The sequence below is a fragment of the Tupaia chinensis genome, unplaced genomic scaffold (genome assembly GCF_000334495.1).
Source record: "Tupaia chinensis unplaced genomic scaffold, TupChi_1.0 Scaffold000492_1, whole genome shotgun sequence".
In the NCBI taxonomy this organism is placed as follows: domain Eukaryota; kingdom Metazoa; phylum Chordata; class Mammalia; order Scandentia; family Tupaiidae; genus Tupaia; species Tupaia belangeri.
The window spans coordinates 2,569,931-2,591,342 of record NW_006160004.1 but is presented as its reverse complement, the minus strand read 5'-3'; positions in this window follow the sequence as shown (position 1 = coordinate 2,591,342).

The window sequence follows — 21,412 nt, the reverse complement described above, 5'->3', positions numbered from 1 at the left end:
CTTTACATCTTGGAAAGTGTGTCCAGTCCTACTAAAACCTATTATCATGCATTCAAATCCAGAAAAGTACTGAGATACTATGGTATGAATTTGGTGCTTTAGGGTAAGCCCATACTTGGACTTCTGTTTCATTCCCTGTATTTCCCCACCAAGTCTTTGTTATAAATTCCATGTAGAACACATTCATTTGTTTTTCAGAACACATTCATGTTGTAGTTGCTTTTATTAGCAATTCTCACAGAAAATATATAATATAACCACCCTGTGCATTTCAGAAACTAGTAGAATATGATATGGTTAAGTTTACTCTTTCCTTTAACGCTATTCAACATGAGCTTAATAAAGTAGGATATTCCTGCATAAAAAATGAATAAAAATCCCCAGTGTTTTAAGATAATTTGCTCTCTCCTAGAAATAGTACAAAACATTTTTCCCAATGAAGATCCTCCTCATTTTGATATCCATTGATACATTATTCTCATGTCATGCTGAGAAAACTTTAACTTGTCATTTGAGCAAGGAGATATATAATAAAGCCATTATAAATGTCTAGTATTGAAGCTATCTTTCATTTCTGGATATTAAATTTTAATTAGAGAATATCCTTTTAAATAACCAATACTTTATGAAGAGAAAGATCAAAAATGAAGTCCATAAAAAAGCTTATGTTATAAAAAAGACATCTGATTAGTGGGCACCATTTTGTTCTGGTATTCTAAAGATATTTGCAGTATTTAGCAAATACCACAATGCTTTATGCAAAATAAATGCTGAATTTTTATTACATGTCTTTTTGCAATAATACTATTCAGGTATATTTACTAAATTTTTTGTTAAATTCTCAAAATCATTTTAACCATATAAACCAGTTCATAAGGATTTTTACCATGTAAGTCATAATTAAAATGCAAGAAAAATCTGAATTCAACTAACTCAGATTAATGAAAGTCTGATAAAGTATACCCTAAACTCTTGTTCCAAAATGAAGACATGACCTGTTAAAATCAGTGGATAGATAAGTGCTTATAAAAAAAAAATCTTCCTTAAGTCTATTAGCCAACATTATTGCCTGCACTGTTTGTTCAGTGACCACATACTTGTTATCACCATGTTCACAAATATTATAAGAGAAAACTTGAGAACAGATTTTGTGAGGATATAGAGGTAAGAAAACAGATGTGTACACGAGGAAAATGGGCATGTGTGAGAATAAATGTGTCCTACAGGAGGACAGATTGTGTGGCCAGAGCTGAAAGTCTGGATATTCATTTTGTTAGAGGTCGTTGTCAAGCATCATTAGGAATAAACATCACTGGTTACTTGCTCATGTGTGACCACCTCCTATCTCTTTGAAAATCTCTTGGAGAGAGTGTTGTATGTGTATGAGGGAGAGATGAGGTGTCTCGGTTTAGTTTTGCTTATCAACTTTTCTTTAACCTCTCCTGCCCATTTTCATGTGCACTGGCATTCTGATTTGCTCAGCAAGCGAGTAAAACTAATTTCAATATTCAACCAAAAGCTAAATTTATGTTCTTTTTTTTCCTTCCTTGCACAGGAGTAAAAATCTTGGAGTCTATCAGTCATCTGTTAGACAGCAACAATTTTAGATGGATCTATAATAGCTAACCACAAGGTGACAGTCTCCTTTTTTACCCTGACATGTACAAAAAAGATTTGCATAATTCATGGTGAGAAGGTGGACAATCTTTCATCGATTGGTTGTCTTTGATTAGTTGAACGTTTTTGGTCTTTGGCTTGATCTTCTAGTATGGTATCTGTATTTTATTCCAGAACTGCTTTAACAAAGTTCTACTAACTGAATGGTTTAAACAAAAAATAAACAAAAATGCATTATTTTATATTTCTGTAGGATAGGTGTATGAAATCAAATTGTAGGCAGGGCTATTCTTCCTCCAAAGCCTCCAGGGAAAGATTCTTCCTTACCTCTTTCAGCTTCTGGGAGCCTTAGGCATTTTTTACCTTGTACCAACCTCTACCTCAGTCTTCATGTGGACATGTTCTTTCTGTCTGTATTTGTGCCTAAATGTCCCTCTTCTTACAAAGACAGAAGATTTATTGAATTAAGGGCCCACCCTATCTCAGTACGACTTCATCTTGTCTTAAATAATTATATTCGCAGTGACCCTATTTCCAAAGAAGGCCACATTCTGAGCTACTGGGGAGCTAGGGCTTCAAAGCATCATTTTTGGGGGTGGAGGGACACGATTTAACCAACAATAGTATCTGAAAGCAGCTCGTTTTCTCTCTCTCGGGTACGGACAAGCTTAAAATAAGAGTAGAAAACTACCTAATATTCTTTACAAAGGTAAGAAGAGGAGAACTTCTCTCAAGAGTATAGCTTTGGGACCAGCAGTTAGTGTAATGGCTATGTTGCTGGACTCCCATGTAGTCGACCATGGTTCGAGTCCCAGACCTGGTGGCTTAAACTCACACCGGGCATGTGTGCATGCATGCCCAAGATCCCGAGAGGAGAAAGGAGAAGGGATTGTAGCGTGGCCATCCCCCCCTGGGGGGGGTGATTTCTCACTTTCTGTCTCTCTCTTTCTGGTGAGTGCAAGCGCCCTATAGCAAAAACCTCTCTCCCACTAAAAAAAAAGAAAGAAAGAAAGAAAAAAAAAAAAGAGTATAGCTTTAATATGGAGAAAAAAAAACACAAGGTATATAACACTTCCTATCTAATGAAGGTGACTGCAAGAAATCATTTACTCCTGAACCTACTCCTCGGAGCTTCCTCTCAGCAACAGCAGCTGTCATATATACGTACTGTCCATAAACACGTGTGCACTATTGCCTTAGTAAGCATGGGAAAACTTCTTGCCTACTACAATGAGCAGCAGTGTGTATTTTACTTATTCAGTTAAGCACTGAATAAGAGACTGATTCCATATTTTAAGGTATGGGAGTGCATAAGCACAAAATACAGAAATCTTGCAAAAGGCTGAATTGTATGCAATTTACCTCCTCTTTGAGATAAGAATGCCATAGTTCCTAACATAAATTATAAACAGAGTGTAGATCAATGAGATGAAAGAACTCTCAACACAATTTAATCAAATGATATAATGAGCTTGGAAGTAATTTAAAAGTACAGCTATAATATATTCTGATGTGTCTCTCTTTGGGGGAAGCACTTTAGATTTTGTTGGTTCACACTGTCGTTTATCTCTCTCTCCAGTGTATGTGCTCAGAATCGGTTTTTCTTCAGGAAAGTGTTAATTAAGTATGTTTACAATGTCAGTGGTGAAACACCTCCAGTCTGCCAGCTCTTTACGAACTGTTGAATTTTGCTGTCTCCTGCAGTGTTGCACATGGCATTAGACATGTTCATTCAATAAATACTTGCTTAGTATTGATATTTAGAAAAGAGTATTACTCCAATGCTTTTACTGAAAAATTCTTGCAAATATTTTAACTCCAAAATTTCATTTTGAGTATGGTATTTTTTTTTAAATGCACTTATTTGGAATTACATGGGTCTCTGAGTCATTGCAAATGAAGGGGAGTTTGACTAATCCTTCGACTTTTTTTCTTCTCTCAAGTGGTAGCAGATCTGAAAGGGCAGTAGAGTTGAGCTGTGGGAACTAATGTGTGTTAAACAGTTAATGGTCTGAGGCTTCATTGGGTAGTGGCCTTAATCACCCTATTTCTTTCTTTGATTCTCCTTCCTTCCTTCCTTCCTTCCTTCCTTCCTTCCTTCCTTCCTTCCTTCCTTCCTTCCTTCCCTCCCTCCTTCTTTCCTTCTGTTCTCTTTCTCTTTTCTTTCTTTCTTTCTTTCTTCCTTCCTTCCTTTCTTTCTTTTCTTTCTTTCTTTCTTTCTTTCTTTCTTTCTTTCTTTCTTTCTTTCTTTCTTTCTTTCTTTCTTTCTTTCTTTCTTTCTTCTCCTGCCTCTCTCTCTCTCTCTTAGACTTTCTTTCTTTCCTTTCTTCTTTCCTTCTAACCTCCCTCCCTCCTTTCCTCCCTTCCTTCCTTCTTTTTCTTCTTTTTATTACTAGACAGCACATTTACTTGTGTGAGAGAGAAAGACTGTGTGGTACTTCCCAGTGGGGCATGGTCACATCACAATTTCTTCTCCTCTATTTCTCCATCTTGTCAGGTTTTGGTGCATACATTCACCTGCACCTGGCATGTTTCTCATGCCTGTGAGGCCCTGACTTGAACCATGATTGTCCATGTGGTATTGACTTCCCTTAACCATAATTTTAGAAAGTCCTTTCTGGTCCGCTTCATTTTCTCCATGATTACTCTACATATCCTCCTTGTACATCAATACAGTTTAGAAATCTTATATTTAACACTGGACCAAAGAGAGGAATTACTGAAATTTAACCCTTAGTACTTCTTGCACATGTAATTCTAGTAGTAATATTTAAAATTCAATGCTTATAAGGGATATTTATCTACATTTCAAAAAGACTCTAAACATAATTTTTTTTTTTTGGAGAGGTTTTCGCTATAGGGCGCGTGCGCTCGCCAGACAGACAGAGAGAGACAGAGAGACAGAAAGTGAGAAATCACCCCCCAGAGGGGATGGGCACGCCACAATCCCTTCTCTTCCATTCTCCTCTCAGGATCTTGGGCATGCATGCACACACGCCCGGCGTGAATTTTAAGCCACCGGGTCCGGGACGCGAACTGCGGTTGACTACGTGGTAGTCCAGCAACATAGCCATTATGCTAACTGTTGATTCCCTAAACATAATTTATCATCCTATTGTGAGTTATGGAGAAAAATTTTGATAAATATTTGGGAAAATCAAACACCAATAAAAAAAACTTTTGATGATTATATCTTACAGAAAGAGAACATTACAAAGAAAATTCTGGCTTGAGAAGCACTGAACTAAATTTTTATGTCTATAAGCATATATTTTAAAAATCAAGATGTAGAAACCTACAAATAGAACTACTATAAGACCCAGAAATTCCACTTTTAGGTTTTTACCCAAAGGATAGGAAAATCTTCAGTTAGAAAAAGGCTTATAAATCCATGTTTATTGCAGCATTATTTACAATTGCTAGGACATGGAATCAACCTAAATGCCAAAAAATAAACAAGTGGATTGAAACAATGTGGCATATGTACTTTATGAAATACTATTCACCCAGAGTTCCATCTCTAGGTGAGACCCTGACATTTGATACAAAGTTAACAAATATGGAAGAATTAATGCTAAGCAAAGCAAGCCAGACTATCAAAGACAGACTTGTATGTCTCTACTCAATATATGCCTAATGCCTGCTCTCTACAGAAAAAACTGAATGATTAGAAGGTATAATAGCAGGGAGGGCAACTGTGGATAGTAGAGATAGTGTAGGGGTAGTAGAGGTATGCAATAGCTGATGGAAGTGAACAAGAAAAAATACATTTAATTAACACAAAAATGAAGTTATTTGCTGATCATAATGTATAGGATAATGTCTTTGCCTAAACTGATATGCACTGTAGTGCAGTGGGAAAAAAAGGAATAAAAGTATAAAAGAAATCCATGTTTTCAATTTATAAGACTTTTAAAATTAACTTTTTTTCCTGCTACAAATAAAGGTCCAGATTGAAAAATCTGAAAAAGAATCTATGAAAAACAAAATATAAATTCTTCCTAATTCCACTGCTACAACTGACCAATACTATACCAGTATTAGTGTTTTTGGATATAACTGGCCCTCTGTATCTCAGATTCCACATTTGCAGATTCAACCAATCACAAAACGAAAATAATTCCAAAAAACCCCCAGTGAAAAATAACAATACCTACAATAATTAAAAAATACATAGCCCATTACCTAGTCATTAAGGAATCTGGATCCCACATAGCTGCTGCCATTTGAATCCTGTCTGGGTGAGTTGAAAAACATACCATGAATATGTGTGATCATGCCCTAAATCCTGATAGGAAAAAGAAATGGAGGAGAAGGGATTATGGTGTGACTATACCCATTAGGGTGTGTTTTCTCTCTCTCTCTGTCTCTCTGAATTTCTCTGGTGAACACATGCACCCTCTGGCATTTAAAAAAATGATAACACACATAAAAAATTGGACACACACGCACACGCGCCCGGCGTGAGTTTTAAGCCACCGGGTCCGGGACGCGAACCATGGTCGACTACGTGGGAGTCCAGCCAAATAGCCATTACGCTAACTGCTGGTTCCCCAAAAATATTGAATTCTTGAAAAGGTCACAGCACATTTTTGTATAGAAAAACAGACAAACACGTCATGACTTTTCTGACAATCTAATAATACAGTGTAACAACTATTCTCATAGCATTTACATTGTGTTAGGTTTTATGGGAGACTTGAAAATACTCAGATTCCGGTTTCCTAATGATGGAGGGCAGATCCTGGAACCAATCACCAGAAGATACCAAGGAATGACTATATTTCCTTCTGTACTTTTTTTATAAATATATGTATGTAGATTCTTAGAGGATAAGGGGCATCACTGAGATCATATTGTTATTTAAATAACTTTGTGTTCAGTTTATTTTATTTAAATTTTTTATTAGATGTGTGTACTTAATGAATACTGTGTGACTCTTACTAAATCATTAGTGGTTTCCTATCATAAAAATGTTGTAAAACATCAACTTAATACTATATAATAATTGACTAGGTGGATCTTCAATAATTTAACCAACCTATCTACTCTTGGATGCCCCTAATATTTAACTATCATAATTAAAATAAAATAAAACTTTCCACATTAATATTTATATGAATTTCTTGTATTTTTCTGAAAAATTTTGAGAGATTTTTGCTATAGGGCACATGCACTCACGAGAGAGGCAGAGAGACAGAAAGCGGGAAATCACTCCCCCCTTCCCCAGGAGGTATGGCCAAACCACAATTCCTTCTCCTCCCCTCTCCTCTCAGGACTCTGGGCACATATGCACACATGTCCTGCATGAGTTTCAAGCCTCCAGGTCTATAACTTGAACCATGGTCAACTATGTGGATTCCAGTGATGCAGTCATTACACCATCTGCTGGTCTCAATTTCTTGTATTTTTAAAAGTTTAATTATATCTTTCATGACAGAGAAAGAGAGAGCACAAGCACACATACCTCCAACAATCTCCTGACACCAAGATTGACTTCCAGCTTCTGCCAGCCCCAGATCATCAACACACACACAGCTGGTGTACTTAGGGAGGTCTCAGTACATGAACCGGGAGCCTTTCCGTGTGGGTCCATCTCCCAGAAGATACTATTTTATTGTTGTGCTAGTGTCTTTATCTGCATTTTAAATAATTTCCACAATATAGTTATCTAAAATAATGCTTCTGGGGTCAAACATATGCTTTTCTTTTTTTTTTTTAAAGAAGGTCATTAAACTGATAAATTGTTGAAATAGTTAAGGAATAAATTACATAAAGAGTTACTGAGTGGTTTAATGCAATAAAACTGGCTTCGGATCTAAATTTAGCAGAGAATTCACAGTCTTCTTCACCCGGAATGTTTACCAACATGAAGAGAGAAACAGAGGAGCAATGATCTTTATTGATTACTATATTCCAAGCCTTTTGCATATTAATCCCCCAACACTCTTGTAAAGTGGATGAGGAATCTGAGGTTCAGCAAGGTTACACAATTTGCAGACTGAGGTCACACAACCCAGGCTTGCCTGCCTCTTAAGGCCACACTCTTTACACTATATCAGACCAGATGGCTTTTATAAGTCAAGATGAAAAAGCAGTGGACTATGGAGCAGCACTGTGCCACAGGCTCTCAATTCCCCATATACACAATACATCTTGCTGCACCCTAACCACTTCTGGAGCCCTGGCAGCAATGATGTCTCAGAAGGTAGGTTTCTGCTTCCCTGAGTCTTCACCTCAGGCAGGCCAACCAGAAGGAGATGGGCATGCTATGATAAGTAATCCTAAACCCCCGGTGCGGCAAAAGTGGGGCAGGGTAGAACGAGCTCTCTCTTCTTAGAGGGAGAGAGCATGGGAGAGCCTCCACCTGTGCTGAATTTTTAGGAAATAGATTAATTTTACCCAGAAGACAAGAGAGAGGAAGATTTTCAACAGAGAATTTATAGAATCAAAGGCATACAAGTTCAAGCTTGGGTTCTTTTGTGTGTGACTGGGGAGTACTCAGAGGTACTGGGATAGAGAACTAGACAGTTCTAGAAGGGATGGGTTTAAAAATTAGTGAACCCCAAGATCTTTAATGTGTATTAAATATTTCCTGTGGGAACCTTAAAGTAAATTCATTAAGGAGGAGAGACAGAATTATATAATTTTTACATGGTTAAATTGCGTGGTCAAGCAATGTGTGTTATTAGGATTGATACAAATATGCCAAGTCTGGTTAGTTTAATTCACCAAAAATTTGCATGATTTTCATGACTCTAACTTCAATAAGAAATGACTATACATCATATTTGAACTTCTTCTTCCCTTTTTTTCTTGATTTTTTCCCAAAATAATTTGATGTGGCTCTGTATTTTTAACTTGAAAAAAGGCTATTCTGGTACATTCTTTCTTATTTTATTTTTATATTTATTTTAATGAATGTCAGATTTAAATACAAGAAATTTCTATCTTCAAAGGTCAGTTCTATTTTTACTTTTCCTCTGGCATGCCTTTTTTTAAAATAAAAATTTTTAGCCTCTTTGGTATCCAGCTTTAAAAATAAGCATTTTTTTTTTCTACCTGGAGATTATAGTATTTTATTTTAAGATGCAAATGTTGAGAAAAATATATAAGTTCATTTCTTATTAGAACTGCTGAAATTAGTTGTAATTGGTTTAAGAATACAATTTAAAGATTTGTGTAGAGATTTCATAGTTGCCTTTGCAAGGAATTTATCTTCGATTTCATAAGTCAACAAAGAAACAAACAAAGAAAACAGAGATCTTGCTACTATTTTATTTTCTCTTTGTATTCATGAACACAAATTAAAATGACTTGAAAACGATGTTATAAAAGAATCACTATGGGCAAAGGTCTATTAAAAGATTCTTAATATTTGCAACTCATTTGACTTTATTTTATCTTACTTTATTTTATATTTTGCTCTGGGGTCTTCCTGGGGAGTGAATGGAGTATGGAACTGCTGGCATTTACAGTGTGACTGTGTGGCCTGATCATTTGCCAACCCTTATTAGAAGTCCCTGAAGTCATTCCCTGCCAAGGCCCTTACACTCCATCAGCCATCAGTTAGAGTGTCAAATCTGATTACCAGCACTCTCTCTGACGCACCTTCCCAACCGTTAGGGGAGGGACAGCTGCCTCTCTGTGTCTGTGCACATGTAAATGAATCCCATCAAGGTTCCAACTCCAGGGCAACTCATTATCTTCAGAACAGCATTGATGTTATTAACTTCCCAAATTAAGCTGACAGTTACAACTTTACATTTTACATTTGTAATTACTTAATGACATGTCTCCCCAAAAGATAACTCCAACTCAAATACCAAAATACATATTTAGTTCACAAAATATGTTTAGAAAGTATTTAAATAGCAAACAATAGCACAACCAACCCAACTCCACTGAATAGCAACCATAACAGGCACTAAGTTAAAGGAATTCTTCACAGTCCTGTCAACTTCCATAAAAATCCTAACCTTGAGAGTTAGCTAAACTTAGTTAGATTAGATTTACTGTTCATTACTATCCACCATAACAAGGATGGTTTCCAAAAACAACGGTATTATTGATTTGTTGTGGCAGTTTCAGTTGAGTGATGTGAGGGGATTATCAGGTGAAAATATATTAGTTAGGGGCAATTTATACCTCATGTACCTTGGTATTCTCCAGAGCTGGCCACTTACCGTGCATTAAATATGTAACTTGAAATGGCCATGGCCCCCTGGCCTGGCCCCTAAATACTTCTGTTGTTACTACCACCACCACTAGACTACTACCACCAGTAGGCAACCACCACTACTATTGCCACTATTAGTTCTACTATCACTGTAAGAGCATGGAGAGCATTAGCAGCTTGTTATTTTCATAACAAGTATGATTTACAAGGTGGTGTCATACACCTTACTGAGATTGTGTATTCATCTGGCTGTTACTGGAAAACAAAACAAACAACAACAACAACAAAACAACACCTAAATTCCTTAGGACTAGGGTTATTGGCAAATTACAGAATCCTTGTCCTTTGGACACTTATATACTCTTAGATGACATGTTATTTTGATTTGGATATTTTTAATTTTCTTTTGTTTTGGGAGAGGTTTTTTTTCTACAGGGCACGTGCACTTCCCAGAAAGACAGAGACAGGCAGAGAGATAGAAAGCAAGAAATCACTCCCCAGTGGTGATGGCCCTGCCACAATCCCTTCTACCCCATTCTCCTCCTGGGATCTTGGGCATGCACACACACACACGCATGGTGTTAGTTTAAGCCACCAGGTCCAAGACTCAAACCGCAGTCAGCTACATGGGAGTCCAGCAACATAGCCATTATGCCAACTGCTGGTCCCTGATTTGGATATTTTAAGAAGTGACCAGTTTTAAAGGTTCTTCTGTGTTTCCAAGTAAAATGCAGTTGGCTCTGAAGTTCAAGTTTACCTTAAACTTGACCTGGTTCCAAATGCTACTCTACAATCTATACCTCTTTTGCAATTGACTCTAAATGCTTCCTAACACACTGTGCACTTCTCTCCCCTGCGTTCATTTGGCCCATTCATTGCCTTTTCCAAAAGTGGCAAAATATCCCCAATACTGTAGCCCTTGTTTTTTATTTTTTTATTTTGATTTTTTTGGAGAGGTTTTCACTATAGGGCACATGCACTCGCCAGACAGACAGAGACATAGAGACAGAAAGCGAGAAATCACCCCCCGGGGGGATGGTCATGCCACAATCCCTTCTCCTCCATTCTCCTCCCAGGATCTTGGGCATGCATGCACACGAGCCCGGCGTGAGTTCTAAGCCACCAGGTCTGGGACGCTAACTGCAGTTGGCTACGTGGGAGTCCAGCGATATAGCCACTACACTAACTGCTGGTTCCCCTGTAGCACTTGTTTAAAATGCTAAATAACTTGCTCAAGGCCACACAACTAACAAACAGATGGAGTGGTTGGTCAGGTGAGAGACAATTAAGCCAGACTTAAATAAGTCTCCAGGACTCTAGGGTTCCAACATCCATGCTCTATCTGCCATGTTCATTTTGGAATTATTTATGTATACTGAAATCTTCACTGGGACATAGGGAGTGTCTTTTAAGATGGGGCAGTGTGGTTTTCTTTATATATTCCATAGTTACACTCATTTCTTGGGGAATAAAGAACTCAGTCAAATGACATTCAAAAGATTCCACCCACAAGTGATATTCGACATTGCTTTCAGAGGTATGGATAGAAAGAAATTTCTGTACTGGATATGGAGTCACTTCTGGGTTCTAAACAGACTCAAGGCTTGGTTAGGGATCTTTCTGCTTAAACTGAAAGAATCAAGATTGTCAATTCCTGTGTGCCTGCTGGGTGACTTTATAAAAGTCTTTATATTTTGTCATGTTTGAAACCTGGGACTTATATAGAGACTGTTTCTAGACTCAGAAATTTACATGGATTGTCCCTAAACCTACCTGAGCTAGACAAACTTCCTGAGTCTCTGAAGTCAAGGGTCTTATTAGCCTAGTTATTTTGATGTGTTTAGCACATAGGTCTTCCCTGTTCCCTTTAGGAACATGTCTTATTTCACAAGATTTGCATATACCTAGTAGCAACAAGTATGTCATAAGTACATTACACGCATAGACCTACATAAACCTCACAGGATCCTGAAACAGTAGGTAAAAGAATTATATCTGTGTTCCTTTTGCTTTTTTGATCAGATGTGACAAGTAAAACAAACCAAAAAACTTGTTACTATTTCTTGTTTCGGAATTAAACTGCTTCAGGAAACATATTTCCAAATTGTATACATATATGCAATAGTTTCTTCCAATGGAATTTTATACAGAATCTCAGATTGAAAAAAAAAAAAATAGGGGCCAGTAGGTGGCACAGTGGTTAGGCACTGGGCTCTCATATGGTTGACTGCTTTTTGAGTCCTGGACCTGGTGGCTTGAAAATCGTGTGTGTGTATGCTTAAGGTCCCAGGAGGAAAATGGAGGAGGTGGGATTACAGTGTGGCAACTTCCCCTGGGGAGTGATTTCTCATTTTTCCTCTGGCTCTCTGGTGAGCTCACACACCCTATGACAAAAGCTTTAAAACAAAATTAAAAAATAGCCACAGGTGAATCTGCTGTGATTGAAGCAGGCATGGTGGACCACGATTCCCTCCAAACTCATCCTTTCTCCCCACTTTCAAAGACCCCTTCCTGTAGTGCCTTACTGAAGTAGATCTCTAATTTTCTTCTTTCAGGACTTCTTAACACTCTTACAAATTATTCAAGACCCCAAGGAGGTTTAAATAATGTTACTTATAGGGGCCAGTAGGTGGTGATTACATCAGCGGACTCCCACATAGCTGATTGCGGTTCGAGTCCCAGACCTGGTGGCTTCAGATTCACACCAGGTATGTGTGTGCACCCAAGATCCTGGGTGGGTAATGGAGGAGAATGGATTGTGGCATGGCCATACCCGCTGGGGGTGGGGGTCGACTTCTTGCTTTCTATTTCTGTCTCTTTGGCAAGTACATGTGCCCCATAGTAAAGTTTCATCCAAATAAATGAAATAATGTGATTTATAGCTATTCATATTTAGAGTGGTAGAATGTTTTTTCCTGGTTTTTGCCATAAAGTGTGCTCACTAGAGAGAGACAGAGAGAGATAGAGAGATAAAAAATGAGAAATCACCCCTGGGGAGAGGGCATGGCACAATCCCTTCTCCATTCTCCTCTTGGGATTTCAGACATGCACATACACATGCTTGGCATGACTTTCAAGCTACCAGTCTAACTGGATAAAAGACTAATTTTTGAGAACAAGTAAAGTATCAATGTATCTTAAAGTGATACTTTCTTCTTTCTAAAGGTTAGGTAGACTGCAGTTACTTATAGGTAAACAGGATCAAAAGTGGGACTTACCCCAAAATTAGCATTGTCACTGCTTATTTGTTTCTAATAACAGTTTCTCAAGAAACTGAATCATACTCAGGCCATCTGCTGGCCTCTATGTGGTGAACATTTTAAAAATATTTTGAATACTTAAAAATTCTTTAAAAATGAAACGGTAACTCTATTACCTAGTACTATAAATATTTAATAAAATAGACCTACCTTTTCTAAAACAAAAAGGAGTCATAGCTTACAGTTTTATAAATCATTTTAGTGTCTGCCATAGTAGTTGACTGCTCAATTTTCACATCTTCTTTTGCATTCAATCTCTTGTGGTATGTTGGTGTGGTTGAAGTATACAAAAACAGACAGTTTTCACATAGGTATGTAGTTGGAAAAGAAAGAAGTGCTTTAATAGTCTGTAGATGATTATGTGTATTCTTTGGTAGTTTCTTTTCTATTACTTAATTTTATTTATCATTATTATTATTATTATTTTAGTTTGTGACAAAGCCTGTGCACTTACCAGACAGAGACAGAGAAAGAGAGAGAAAAAAAGGCAAGAAAGCAAGTCGCTAAGTCCAAGACTTGAACCACAGTCAGCCATGTGAAAGTCCAGCGTCTTAACCACATGTCATCTGCTGGCCTCTCTGGTAGTTCCTTCAAGGTTAGTTGCAATGATCTTTTTGCGCTCTGATATATTAAAATTAATTGCTCTATCTTATACTTCGAATAACCATAGTTTTTCTGTTTCTTGTTCTTTAAGTAAAAGTGGTATTTCACGAGCAAAGAGGATAGTTCAGCTTCCAACTTCAACAAACAAATGTTTTTCCTTGAGATAACCACCCCATTTGCATGCCACAGAATTACTTTATATAAATAAATTTCCTATTTCCTCACATAGATGATCAAAAAGTCATACTTAAGTGTTGAGACTTAATAAAATTAATGGCTTATGGCTGCATAAGGAGCATTCTTAATGAAATCAGATTTTTTCCAGTGAGTGTGCTACCATAAATTTGTGTAGCCAATAGTTGCACAATACAATTGGATCCCACATCCTTATGATAAGACATTAGTAAGTTTACCCACCATTGCAAATGTCAAAATAATAAGGAAGACAAGTAATATCTTAGTATTATTTTGACCTTGTAAACCTCTAGAAGGTCTTATAGATGCTCAGGGGTTCAGACATTAAATAGCAACAGTAGAGAACTGTTGTTCTTGAGCATTATAATTTAAAATATGCTATGGGATAATATATGTTTAGCAAAGGATGTAAAGAGAGGGACTATGATGGTGTTCTCACAGACACATTCTGCACAGAGTCATGTGCCTTCCAAACTTGTCCCATCTCCACCTCTGAAGACAGAGACAGAGAAAGAAAGGGTGACAGAAAAGCAAGAAAGCAAGTTCCTAAGTCCAAGATTCAAACCACAGTCAGCCATGTGGAAGTCCAGTGTCTTAACCACATGCCACCAGGTCATCTTTGGGCTATTTTGTCAGCCCAGTTTGGTCTTCCTACAGAGGCCCATTCAGCCTTACTGGCTACATTTTACATAGTAAGCACACTATTCCAGCACACAGGAAAATAATCAAATGTTTCACCTTTCAGACCCTCAATGTGGTTGATAGAGAAGTGCTGTGATTTCTAAGTGGTCACATAAATTTCATTCTTCCTAAGACAGATGGTATTTGACTCCTATGAAGAAGTGAAGAGCTTTAGGCTATCTCAGAGTATTGAAACATGTATCTTCTTAGGGAAAAGGTAGACTTCTGATGAGCTTAAAGATGAAGTAATGTCTAACTGGATAAAAGACTAATTTTTGAGAACAAGTAAAATATTGATGTATTTTAAAATACCTTTTTTCTTTCCAAAGGTTAGATAGACTGCAGTTACATAAACAGGATCAAAAGTGGGACTTACCGTAAAATTAAAATTATCTCTGCTTATTTGTTTCTAATAACAGTTTCTCAAGGGAAAAGTTCTAAGTTCAACTAATTCTAATATTTAAAATATACTTACGAATTTTGATTTTAGGAAGATAGGTTATCACTGTACAGATTAAGTATCTCTTATCCAAAATGCTTGGGACCAGAATTATTTGGGATTTAAAACTTTTTTTGAAGTTCAGAATATTTGTGTATACACAATGAGATATGTTGGGGATGGACTCAGATCTAAATGTGAAATCTATTTGTGTTTTATATACATCTCACACACACACAGCCTGAAGATAATTCATATAATATTTTTGTACCATAATATTTTTTAGAATTTTTCCCCCTTTTTTATGATAGAGAATGTGTGTACACACGAGCATGAGAGAGAGAGGAAGAGAGGCACACCCTCACAGGAGATTTCAACCTTGGGGCCACAGACCAGTGCTAGTCTGTAGCCTCTTAGATGCACCCCACTTAGCTGCACAGTGGGGAGTAGACACACCCCACTTAGCTGCACAGTGGGGAGTGGGTGGCAGGTGAGCAAGTGAAGCTTCCTTTGTGTTTGCAGCCACTCCCTGTCACTCACACTGCTGCCTGGGCTTCACCTCCTGTCAGATCAGCAATGGTATTGATTCTCATGAGAGTGTGAGCCCTATTGTTGTGAGATTGGTTCATTGTACATTTCAGTGCTGTAGTGGCTGGAAATGGGGTGCACAGTAGATGTGGTACACTTGGGTCATTCCAGGGCCAATTAACTCTCCCCCACTCCATCTGTGGAGGGATTGTCTTCTAAAAGGCAGGTCACTGGAGCCAGGAAGGTTGGGAACCACTGAGCTACAGGGTCTATTCACACCATAATTCCTTTCCTCCAGTCCTCTACTCTGCTAGGTCTTGGGCACTCTGCACATGTCTGGTATGTTTGGGGCTGAACAGGATGTCCAGGGCAGATCTTCAAACCATGGTTGGATTGGCTTGTGCCAAGGAGTTGGTTCTGTTCCATTATTTTCACTGTGCCTTAGCACATGAGGTCAGATGCAGAACTTTCCAATTGTAGTATCATGCTGATATTTAAAAGTTTTGGATTTAGGATTTGGGGGTTGGGGATGCTTAACTTGTATTACCTTTTATAAATCATTCAAAAACATGAAGTTTTAAGACTTTATTTTAATGAAATGCTAAAACTCAGTAATATAACAGCTAAGAATAAATCATCTCTTGCTATCACTTAGGAAAGACAAGTGAAGAAAACAATGAAATAACACATTTGAGAAAATCTGGAAGCTATTACCTTTCCCCCACCCTAAGTGTGCCCATGGTATTTCCCTGTCATGACTCATTTAACTGTTTGTCCATCTCTTCCTATAGACACTGAGAGCAAGCACTTCCTACATCAAGCTCACCCTGTGCCATTTCCATTAAGCACCACACCTGACACCATGCATTCTCAACAAAGAGGCACTCAGTGTCACAGAGTGATGAGAATGAGCATGATTATAAAAATGATCATTTTCTGCTTCCAATGATCCTTTAGAACATCAAGATAGATAACATAGCAATATACTCTAATAGGAATGTACATTTGTACACTAACAAAAAAAGTAAAAACAATTTTTTGGAGTTAAACCTGCTTTCCAAAGAATTAAAAGCAATGCTTACTGGAATTTGCACTGGAATGAGGTACCATAAAAATTAGACTTGTGGTTTAACACATTCTGCCCTATATGACCACATTCTTAAATGGATAATTGGGCAGACTGATGATTATTATTAACACACATGCTCACATACACATGCACACACATACACATGCAAAGATTTCTCTCACAGGAACCCCAGATTTTGTCACAAGGATACTGATGACAAGGTCAGGCAAAATGCCTGGTAAACCTAAAATGTGATAGGAGGCCATAAACTCAAATAACTGGTGGGGACATTATGTTCTTTAATAAAGCTTGAGCACTGGATGATCCTTTTAACATTTTTCAAACAGAAAACAGTTAAATTTCTGAAAATTTGACTAATAAAACACCTGAAAAAATGTTAAAACATTTAAGCACATATGTTTCATAAGATTAACCACCACCAATATCATCACCATCATCATCTTCATCATGGTTAAAATTTATTGAACTACTTGACAAGATTGAGAATGTGCCAAGTAACTTACATGGATTTTTCTTTTCTTTCCTTTTTTCCAAAGTTTTTCTATAGGCCCATGTGCTTGCCAAAAACAGGCAGAGAGTTAGAAAGAAAGAAAGTATTCCCCAGGGTGGAGGGCCATGCTACAATCCCTTCTCCTCCATTCTCCTCTTGAGATTCTGGGTACACATGCACATATTACCTGGCATGTTTTCCAGGCTGCCAGGTATGGAACTCAAGCCATCAAAGATGGCCACGAGGGATCCAGCTGGCATAACCACCATGCCACCTGCTGGCCCTGGAGGTTTTTCTACTTTGATTCTCTTGCTAAAATTAGTAAAAACCTCTGAGACAAACTCCAGTTGGTAATGCTGACTCACTCTTATTTCAGACCTATATCATGCACTTTCCTCATCTTCTGTGAACATAAGTTCATAATGCATCATTTAACAACTACTCTGGCTCAGGGCTAATTTCAAAGGATTCATCTGTGGCAAAAACAAAATGCTGCTGCAAAATACTTTACACATGCAAAATGTTTTGAAAATGGATATAAGTAGCAAGTGAAAGGGTTTAGACACCAAATTTATCATAACCTTTTAGATTCTGTGAACAAAGAGGTTTGAAATCCATTGAAAATTTTAGAGGACCTTTGTGATATTGAAGTGGAATTTTGCAAATTAGCTCCTTAGACTCAGTCTCCTAACTAGTTAGCAACAACTGCGGGCTTCTTTGGTGCTTGAGGACAGAAGACTGAAGGTTAAGCACAGGCTAAAAGAGTTTCCTTGGAAACATGGTGTTTTCTTAATACAGTATAGGTTCCTCAGATGTCACAGAATTTCCAGTCACCTGCTGTGTCTCTAGAAATCTGCTCTATGAATTGCACTGAATTTAGACAAATGAAAATAGAAACTAATTCAGCTTTTGGATAGCATCTTCAGAAAGTTCTGCCTTTCCTAAAAATCCATTCAACCAGTACACCAGTTGTCTATGCTAGAGTTGAGAATAGAATGGTGAGCAGAGGAAGACAAGTTTCTTCTTGATTGGAGCTCTCACTGTCTAGGAAAGGCACTTAGATTTGCTCTTACGGTGTTGCTTGTTTTGTATATATTTCAATTTTGATTCAATGAGAGGATCATTTTCCCTAGAATCATTGATATCCATGAGGTCTGTGGGCACACCCAGGATAGTTAGTCACATTTATTTTATGTGACAGAATAAATTCATTGAGGAGTCCAGCAGTTGGCATAATGGCTATGTCACTGGACTACTTTGTAGTTGGCCACAGTTCGAGTCCCCAACCCTGTGGATTAAACTCACGCCGGGCATGTGTGCGTGTGTGCCCAAGATCCCAAGAGGAGAATTCAGGAGAAGGGATTGAGGCATGGCCATCCCCCCTGGGGGGGGCGGAGTTATTTCTCACTTTCTATCTCTCTGTCTCTCACTATCTTTCTGGCCAGCGCATGTACCCTATAGCAAAAACCTCTCCAAAATAATAATAATAATAATAATAAATTCATTGATTGTAATACTATTTCAGTCCTGCCTGTCCTTTGGATGAAGAGGTGCCTCACATTCTACCTCGCAATGAACCTTCTGACTCATAAGACATGAGCAACATTTCTCCCACATAGAAATTGAAATACATAGTGTGGGTAAACAGCACAGAATCTTAGCTGCCTTTGAAAAATTATTTTCTTACTCATATACTCTATAGTAATAAACCTAGAAGAGCTAGAATCTAGGATATATGAAAGATATTCTAATGTGATTATAGCAAGGCTTTTTATGTGTTTTTATACAAAATGCATATTATTAAAGTAGAGCCATTAGTTTCATTCAGGGAATAACTGGCTCTTGTACAAGAGAAGGCATGAAATATGGAAAATATGAAGATAATCAGGATATAGTCCATGGGCCACAGGAAATGAGAGTCTAGTGGAGGAGACAGTCAGGAAAATACTTTTTATACTGAATGATACTGATGTACTGAGAACACTGAGCACAGGTAGATTCTAGGAAAACATAGTAGAGACTCTTTGTTTATTTAAGTGGGATCAGAGCAGCCACCTCGTCATTTTATCCTTCTGAGACCCTATGTGTATAATAGTTATAGTTAAATTTAGAAGCTGTGTTATTTATCAAAACCTAGAATTATAATCACTGGTATAGTCTTTGGTTAAGCATTAGTGACACATAATAAAAATGGTCTCCAGTAGTTAAATTTCTATGACATTGGTCTGGGAAGAGATTTTTTTTTAGATATGATCCCCAAGACACTGACAACAAAAGCAAAGTATAGAGAAATGGAATTATATCAAACTAAAAAGCTGAGGCACAAGAAAAATAAAAGAAAACTATGCCAAAAAAATTGAGTGAAAAATACAGTCTATGATATGAGAGATCATATTTGTAAACCATATATTGCATAAGGAGCTAGTATCCAAAATATAAAAGGAACTCAGACATCTCAATAATATGGAAACAAGTAACCTGATTTAAAAATAGACAATAAACCTGAGTAGACATTTTTCAGTAGAAGATATACAAAGGGCCAACTGGTATACTAAAAATAAAGAAAAAATAATGTTCAAAACCATTAATGATCCCATCAGGAAAGTGCAAATTAAAACTACTATATATATATATATATATATATATATTGCCATTACATTTCACAATGGCCATTATCAGTAAAAACATAAGATAACCAGTGTTGAGTATGTAGAGAAAAGGAAATCTCTGCATATCATTGGTGAAAATTTCCATTAATACAGCCATATTGAAAATAGGATGGAGGTTCATCACAAATTAAAGATAGAATTACCATATAATTTCACAATTCTAGTACTATGTATATATCCAAGGAAAATGAAATCATGGAAACAGCAGGTGGCATGGTCAACCACATTGCTGACTGTGGTTCGAGTTTCAGATCTGGACGCTTGCTTCTCACTTTCTCTTTCTCTTTCTCTTTCTCTCTGGTCAAATTAAAAACAAAACAAACAAAAAGAAGATAACATTAAATAAATAAGTAAATATTTTATTTTATTTTATTCATCATTATTATTAATTTGATCAGAGAGAAAAAGAGAAAAAGTGAGAAAACAAGTCACTTAGTCCAGGACTCGAGCCATGTTCGGCCACGTGGGAGTCCAGTGCCTTAACTACTATACTATCTGTCAGTCCCTTAGTGTGGATTTTAAAAATTACTTCCAAATGTCCTTTTATATAAATATTTTACAATACTGTCAATACTTCTAGTTCCCAGGTATTGAGAGCTTAATTATTAAAAAAGTTTCTTAAGAATGTTATATGATTTCTTAATGTTAAATTATATATCACCCACATTCTGCCATGATAGATCAATGAAGTTCATATTTTACTGTCTCATCTTTTTTTTATTTCTTTTTTTATTTTTTATATTATTTTTTATTGTCATCATAATCTTTATATTACATTGGATTACATATAACTTTACAGTATATTACATTGCTTTATCAAAAGAGAATGCCATGCATGTCAGTCAATACAGAGACATTAAGAGAAGAGGATAGAGAAAGATAGCAAGTGAACAATAGAGAGGCAGGACGTCAGTGGGAAACAGATATGGCTTATTACCTGTTGATGATGACATGTATAATATTCTCAACTGGATTGGTCTGAGAAGTATTTCATGATAGGTCTTTTTACAAGCAAAATGAGAAATAGTGATTGACTGTTTTAAAAAATAATAATTAGAATACTGTCTCATCTTAAACAACTTAATAAATGGACAAAACATGTGAAATAGTGTTTTATGAATCTGGAAAATGGGCAGCATAGGATGGTGAATTCTGAGATACAGAAAACAAGTAGGATGATCTCTTTTTTCTCTAGCCTACCACCTGGAGAATGATACCCAAAGGAAGGAAGAACTCAAACAGACTAATGGTTTGTCCTTTGATTTGAGAGCAGAGGTTCAAGTTTAAGGAGGCTAAGGGAACAGGAATTTATGGACGAAAATGCCAGAGTGGGCTGCTGTGGTGAGAGAGAGACAAATTCTGACTTTTATAGAGAGTTCTCTCAAGTTTTTGTTGAATGCTATTCTATGAACCTATGTGAGAAAATTACTTAAGGCTGGGTGAAAAGCATCAGAAAAGAGGGAACCAGCAGTTAGCATAATGGCTATGTCACTGGATTCCCACGTAGTCGACCACGAGTCCTGGACCCGTTGGCTTAAACTCACACTGGGTGCATGTGCATGTGTGCCCAAGACCCCGAGAGGAGAATGGAGGAGAAGAGATTGAAGCGTGGCCATCTCCCCTGGGGGGTGATTTCTCTCTTTCTATGTCTCTGTCTCTCT